This window comes from Silurus aristotelis, assembly GCF_946808225.1.
Source record: "Silurus aristotelis genome assembly, chromosome: 12".
Taxonomy (NCBI): Eukaryota; Metazoa; Chordata; class Actinopteri; order Siluriformes; family Siluridae; genus Silurus; species Silurus aristotelis.
Genome location: NC_139585.1, coordinates 4,821,008 through 4,827,897, shown reverse-complemented (window position 1 = coordinate 4,827,897; position 6,890 = coordinate 4,821,008).

The window sequence follows — 6,890 nt, the reverse complement described above, 5'->3', positions numbered from 1 at the left end:
AGGCATCAAAACTATGAATTAACACATGTGGAATTATATATAGAATTATATACATAACAAAAAAGTGAACTGAAAATATGTCATATTGTAGGTTCTTTAAAGTAGCCACCTTTTGCTTAGATTACTGCTTTGCACACTCTTGGCATTCTCTTGATGCCTACTTTGAAGAACCTACAATATGACATATTTTCAGTTCACTTTTTTGTTATGTATATAATTCTATATATAATTCCACATGTGTTTCAATTCATAGTTTTGATGCCTTCAGTGTGAATCTACAATTTTCATAGTCATGAAAATAAAGAAAACTCTTTGAATGAGAAGGTGTGTCCAAACTTTTGGTCTGTACTGTGTATATATATATATATATATATATATATATATATATATATATATATATATATATATATATATATATATATATATAGAGAGAGAGAGAGAGAGAGAGAGAGAGAGAGAGAGAAGAGAGAGAGAGAGAGAGAGAGAGAGAGAGAGAGAGAGAGAGAGAGAGAGAGAGAGAGAGAATGATAAGCTTTTTATTTATTTATTTTATTTTATTTTATACACAAATAGAATTCATGTGTTTTCTGCGCTTTATAATGTGTCTGTATAAAATGTTGTGCTCACCTGTCTTATATTTTGTTTATAAAAAAAACAAAAAAACGAAAGGAAGAGATAGAGAAAGAGAGTTTACACATCAATTCTATTTGTTAATAATTTTAATGTATTTTAATACATTGTAACAATTTTATATGTATTTATAATACTTTTAATGTATTGTTCACAAAAAAGTAAAATAAAATGAGGCCTTAATAATTAAAATTAGAATAGTAGTATGTTGTAGTGTGTTAAAATTATGATTTTTTTAAGATAAATATATCTGTTTTTTGATGTTATAACTTCTTAACATGTCATGTACTGTAGCATTATTATTTACCGACAAATAGAGTTCATATGTGTTTCCTGGGCTTCATAGTGCTTCTTTATAAATTATAGTGATCTCCTGTCTTATAAAATATTTATAAAAAAAACAAACAAACAAAAAAAAACAAGAAAAAGAAAAATGAAGTAATTAAAGCAAAAAAAAAAGCATGAAATCTTCATGACTCACAATCTCGGCAGGTACAGCAGCACAAGACAAACAGCAAAGAAAAAACGTCCAATATATTATTGGTTGCCCTTTTTGTACATTGATTTCGCATTCAGTGACAAAGCAGCAATAATTTATATACGATGTGGACAAATTAGGCGTCAACTCCGGCAGAACCCCTCCGACTTCATTTCCTTTTAAAGGTTACAGCAACAAGCTGATTCTGCAGGGTGGCTTTGTTCTACCAAGAAAGGGCCCAGAACAAACAAAATGCTTTTAACATTTTGTTTTTTGGTTCCTGTGAGGTGCAATGAGAACAAAAAAAAGAAAGGATAAAAAAAGATGAAGACAAATAGCCCTGCCCATGGTCCACACTTTACCTACAAACATCTGAGCAAAATGAGAATGTGAAGACCTCACGTACTCGCAAAGTGCCGAAGCCGGGGATGCAAAACAAAACAGAGCAAAAGTGAACCGTATTAGAGCCGAATGTGTATGTTTGTGTGTGTTTGTGTGTGTTTGTTCTATGCAGCAGAACCACTTCACTGTAGCTGCAGCTGGCCCCTGTGCTTTATTTCCTATTATATTCATCACTCAACACTCAGCAAGCCAGAAATACTCCTGCTATGATTTTCCCTGATTGGAGATCACTTCCTGAAGCTGCTCTTCCTGCTTTTAGTCAAACTTAAAAAAAAAAAAAAGTTACTCATTACATTTTCCTATTCTTTAATAAACAGATCACGGAAGTGTCATCATGTGCTTTAAATGGTCACTGAATACTTGCATCTTAAAAAGATCTTATAGAGACCATCTTATTAGTGTTGTCTTCTGTAGATGTCGATTCAGATTAGATTAACAATACTTTTACAAATAAAATTAGGCTTAATAATTACAATTAGAATTGTAGTAGTAGTGGTTCCCTGGTGGTCTAGTGGTTAGGATGCGGCGCTCTCACCGCTGCGGCACGGGTTCGATCCCCGGTCAGAGAACCGACCCCAGCCATTAGGGTTGCACAGGCCTTAGTGCCGGTCCCAAGCCCGAATAAATGTGGAGGGTTGCGTAAGGAAGGGAATCAAGCGTAAAAACATGTGCCAAATCATAACATGCAGATGGTCCGCTGTGGCGACCCCTAACGGGAGAAGCTGAAAGAAAGTTTAGAATTGTAGTAGTATTTTTTTATGTCGTAATACTTGGATAATTAGTACTGGTAATACCAATATTTTTAGTACTAAAATAATAAAAATACTTTATTATCTTTGTTATTATTATTATTAGTAGTAGTAGTAATGTAAATTTGTGTAAAGCTGCTTTGAGACAATGTCTGTTGTGAAAAGCGCTATAGAAATAAACTTGACAAACTTGACATAAATGTGTTGCAACAAAAAATGTCTGGAAAAAGTCAAAAAAGTGTTATTAAAATTAAACAGTTGGGGAAACATTTCGCAACTAATGAGGTTAATTAACAAGAGGTCAGCATGTTTGGGTATAAACAATGTATATTAGAGATGCAGAGACTCAGAAGATGGGCAGAGCTTCACTAATCTGTGAAAGACTGAGTCTACAAATTGTGGAAGAATTCAGAATGATGTTTCTCAACATAAAATTGCAAAACAGTTAAATCTCATAATTTACAGTAAATTATATATCAAAAAGCTTTAAAGAATCTTGAGAAATCTCTGTGCACAAGGGACAAGGGTAAAAATCAATACGGGAGACTTGTGATCGCCGGACCCTCAGTCGGCATAGCAATTAAAACAGTCAGAATTCTGTAATGGAAATCACTGCATGAGCTCAGTAACACCTACCGAAATTATTTTCTGTAAACACAGTTTGCCATGTCATTAACAAACGCAGATTAAATCTTTATCATGAAAAGAAGAAGGCATGCGTGAACATGATCCAGAAATTACGCCATTCTCTTTGGGCCAAAACTCAATTGAAGGCAAAAATTTACAAGTGAAAAACTGTGGTAAAAAAAAAAAATTATTATATTTTGGAAAACATGGACACCACATTCTCTGGATCAAAGAGGAGAGAGACCATCTAGCATGTTATCAGTGCTCTGTTCATAAAGCTGCATCAATGCTAAACAGTATACAGGTGTTAGAACAACAAATGCTTCCATCCAGAAAACATCATTTTCAGGGAAGCCCTTGAATATTTAAACAAGACAAAGCTAACTGCATACTGCATATATTAGAATAGCATGACTTCGTAGTAAAAGAGTCCGGGTGCTAATCTGGCCTGCCTGTAGTCTATATCTTTTACCATTTAAAAACATTTGGCGTGAAACAAAAAATACAACAAAGGACACCCAGAAGCAGCTAAAATCCTGTTTTAGAAACACATGAGACAACATTACTTTCCCAAAACTTCAGCAACTTGTCTCCTTAGTTCCCAGAAGTCTATGGAGAGATGATGTGATGGTACACAATGGTAAACATGGCCCTGTCCCAACTGTATAAGACAATCAAATTAAAATGCTTTTATTTTTTCCTTACAATGGTACATAATCTCAGTTTAAACATTTGATAAACTTTTTGTTTGTTTTATTGTGAATAGAATATGGATGTATGAGATTTGTTTTATACATGTTCTACATAGTGTCCCTCTTGGAAGAATTCCATCCAGAATCTGGATAGATTAGAAATGTATGGAGAGCAGAAAGGGGACTGGATCACTAGTACTTTAGGAGCATTATTACCATTACTACATTGTTGTAATGTATTACGACTTGTTGTTACACTACATTCTGCCATATGTGGTTCTTCTCCAAACTGTTACCACAAAGCTCTAGTCACACAGTGTGGATGTCTACGGATGTGGCATAGTAAAATTTTGCATTCACTTGAACTTGGAATCCCAAACCTGTTCCAGCATGGCAATGCACTGTGCATGAAGTGAGCTCCTTGAAAATCTGCTTTATATGGTTTGTAGAGGAAGATCTTGAGTGGCTTGCGATAGAACTCTGATCTCATCTCTAGTGAACACCTTCTGGATGAATATGAATGCTGACTGCACCCCAGGCCTCCTCACCTCACTTACAGCAGTACCTGACTTTACTAACACACTTGTGGCTGATGAACAGCCACAAGCACACTTCAGAATCTTCCCAGGAGAGTGGAGGGAATTATAGGGGCAAATTGAGATTAAATGTGGTATGCAATGTTGAAAAAACCCATACCATACTTATGACCAGGTGTCTGCAAGCTTTTGGCAAAATTAGTGTATGTATTCACAATGACATGCTACATTAGATGTACATAATGAAGTCTATAATATGCATGATTTAATAGAGGTAATTTACTTATACATTGATGTAATATTGCATTGATGTTTCCTTCAGCAGGTTTTAGACTAGAGTGCAGTTTTGCTGTAGGTCCTGTTGCACGGATAGCATGTAGGTGCTGACATTTAAGTCAGGCTGTAGATAAAAAGTCAATTGTAAAGTGTTGTGCGAGTGAGCACTGAACAAGAACCCTACAAACACACAGAGCTGACCAGTGGCAAACTGTGCCATGGGAGCAATTTGGACTGCTAAATAAATGTTAGACCGTGTCACTGAGTGAGAGGAGGAACATCTCTGTGGGACGGATGCTGGGCAGCAGATCTGTAGGTGTTGGGTTACTGGAGGCAGGAAGCATCATCCCCTTTTGCTCTCTTCCAGAGTATGTGTGGGCGAGAAAAACCGAGAGAACACTGACACGCCTCACCTTCACATCTCTGTGTGGATTCTTTTTTTGCTTCTCTGCTCAAGTAGGTATACTAGCGGGGATAGTTTCAGCAGCTTGAGACAAAGAGTGTAGAGTTCTGGCAAGGTTTTTTTGCTGGTGTTACTTGTACAGTTTAAATGCCCAGGTCATCCATGGCCTCAAGTCATAGTTCCAATCAAGGTTTTTCCAACATAAACTGTATGGCTGATAGACCCCATAGGTGATCTGAGCTTGGGTACTGGCAGACAGGCCAGTTCAATTAAAACAGAATGCAATGATTCGCAACTCTGATAAACCCATGTTTTTTTTTTTGGACAATAGAATATAAAAAACATCAAATGTGTAAACTGGTGAAATGTACCATTTTAAGGAAAAATAAATTTGGGACAGGTCAACAAAAACAACAACAAAAAAAGGTAAAACATTTGGCGCATCATGAAATAAAAAACAAAGAACAGCCAGAACTGTTTAGCAGATACACTCCTGTATCAGACACATATGGGACAACATTCCTCTCCCAAAACTTTAGCAAATGGTCTATCAGTTCCCAGATGTATACGGACAGAAGACGTGATGGTACACAGTGGTGTATGGCCCTGTTTCAACTTTTTTGAGACCTGTTGCTGTCGATAAGTTTAAAGAGATCTAATTTTTTCCTTTTTGTTTCAGTATGAATAAAATATTGGATTTATGAGATTTGCTAATTATTGCATTCTGTTTGTATATACATTTTACACAGAGTCCCAACTCTTTTTGGAATTCTGGTTGTACTACAAAGTCATGCTATAATAAATAGATGCAGTATGTGATTCAGGATTGCCTAGCTGAAATATGCAATGTCTCCCCTGAAAAAGATGTCATCTGGATGAAAACTTTTTTGCTTTAAAACCTGCATATACCCTTCAGTATTGATGGTGCCTTTCAAAATGGGCAGCCTGCTCATTCTACAGGCATCATCAGAGATGCAGGCTTTTAAACCAAAGTCTGAAAAGATGAATGGTCTATCTTCTATCTGTTCAGAGGATGTGGCACACATAGTTTCCAAAAAGAATTTCAATTTTTTATTTTGACCACATAACAGATTTTGACTTTGTCTCAGTCTTTTTTAACGGGAAGACAGTTAATGTTTCTGGATCATATTCACATATGGCCTGTTCTTTCTATGATAGAGATTCAACCTGCATTTGTGGATGACATGGCAAACTGTGTTCACAGATAATGATTTCTGAAGGTGCCCATGTAGTAATTTCCCGAATAGAATCGTACATGCAGTGTTGCCCGAGGGCCCAAAGATCATTAGCATCCAATATAGATTTTTGCCCTTGTCCATTTCACACATAGATCTCTCCAGATTCTCTGTAGATAATGATATGTTCAAAGTCTTTATAATTTAATGCTGAGGCACATTATTCTGAAATTGTTAAAAAAAATTTCACAGATGGTAAACCGCTGTCATCTTTACTTCTGAGCCCTGCCTCTCTAAGATTTTTTTATGCACAACCATATTATGGTCGGGTTGCCAGTTAAGCTAATCAGTTGCACAATGTTCCACAGCTCTTTCCTTTTAGTACCACTTTTTTTTTTTTTTACATTTTCAGCCTTTTGTTGCCTTTATTATACATTTAATATGGGTTCTATGTTTTATTTAAAATAAAATAAGAGTTTATGAGATTTGCACATTGTTTTTAAGGTAAGGCAAAGTTTAGGCTGTGTGACTTGTAGCTTGCTTTACCATCTGTCTGTCTGTCTGTCTGTCTGTCTGTCTGTCTGTCTGTCTGTCTGTCTGTCTGTCTGTATGTCTGTCTGTCTGTCTGTTTATTGATATTTCTGTTTATTGATCTTTCTATCCATTCTTCTCTCTTTTCTAGTTGTAGAACATCTAGCTGCTTTAGTATGTGCATGCATGTGAGTGTGTGTGTGTGTGTGTGTGTGTGTTTGTAGAAATATAGTCATACAATAAATAAGCTCTATAAGCAGGAGATCTTCAACTACAACCCATGCAAAGCATATCTTTGTGGAGCTGGTTTTGTGCACAGGGACTTTTCAGGTTTGGGTCTCGTAGTTCAAGTAAATTTAATGCCACTGCA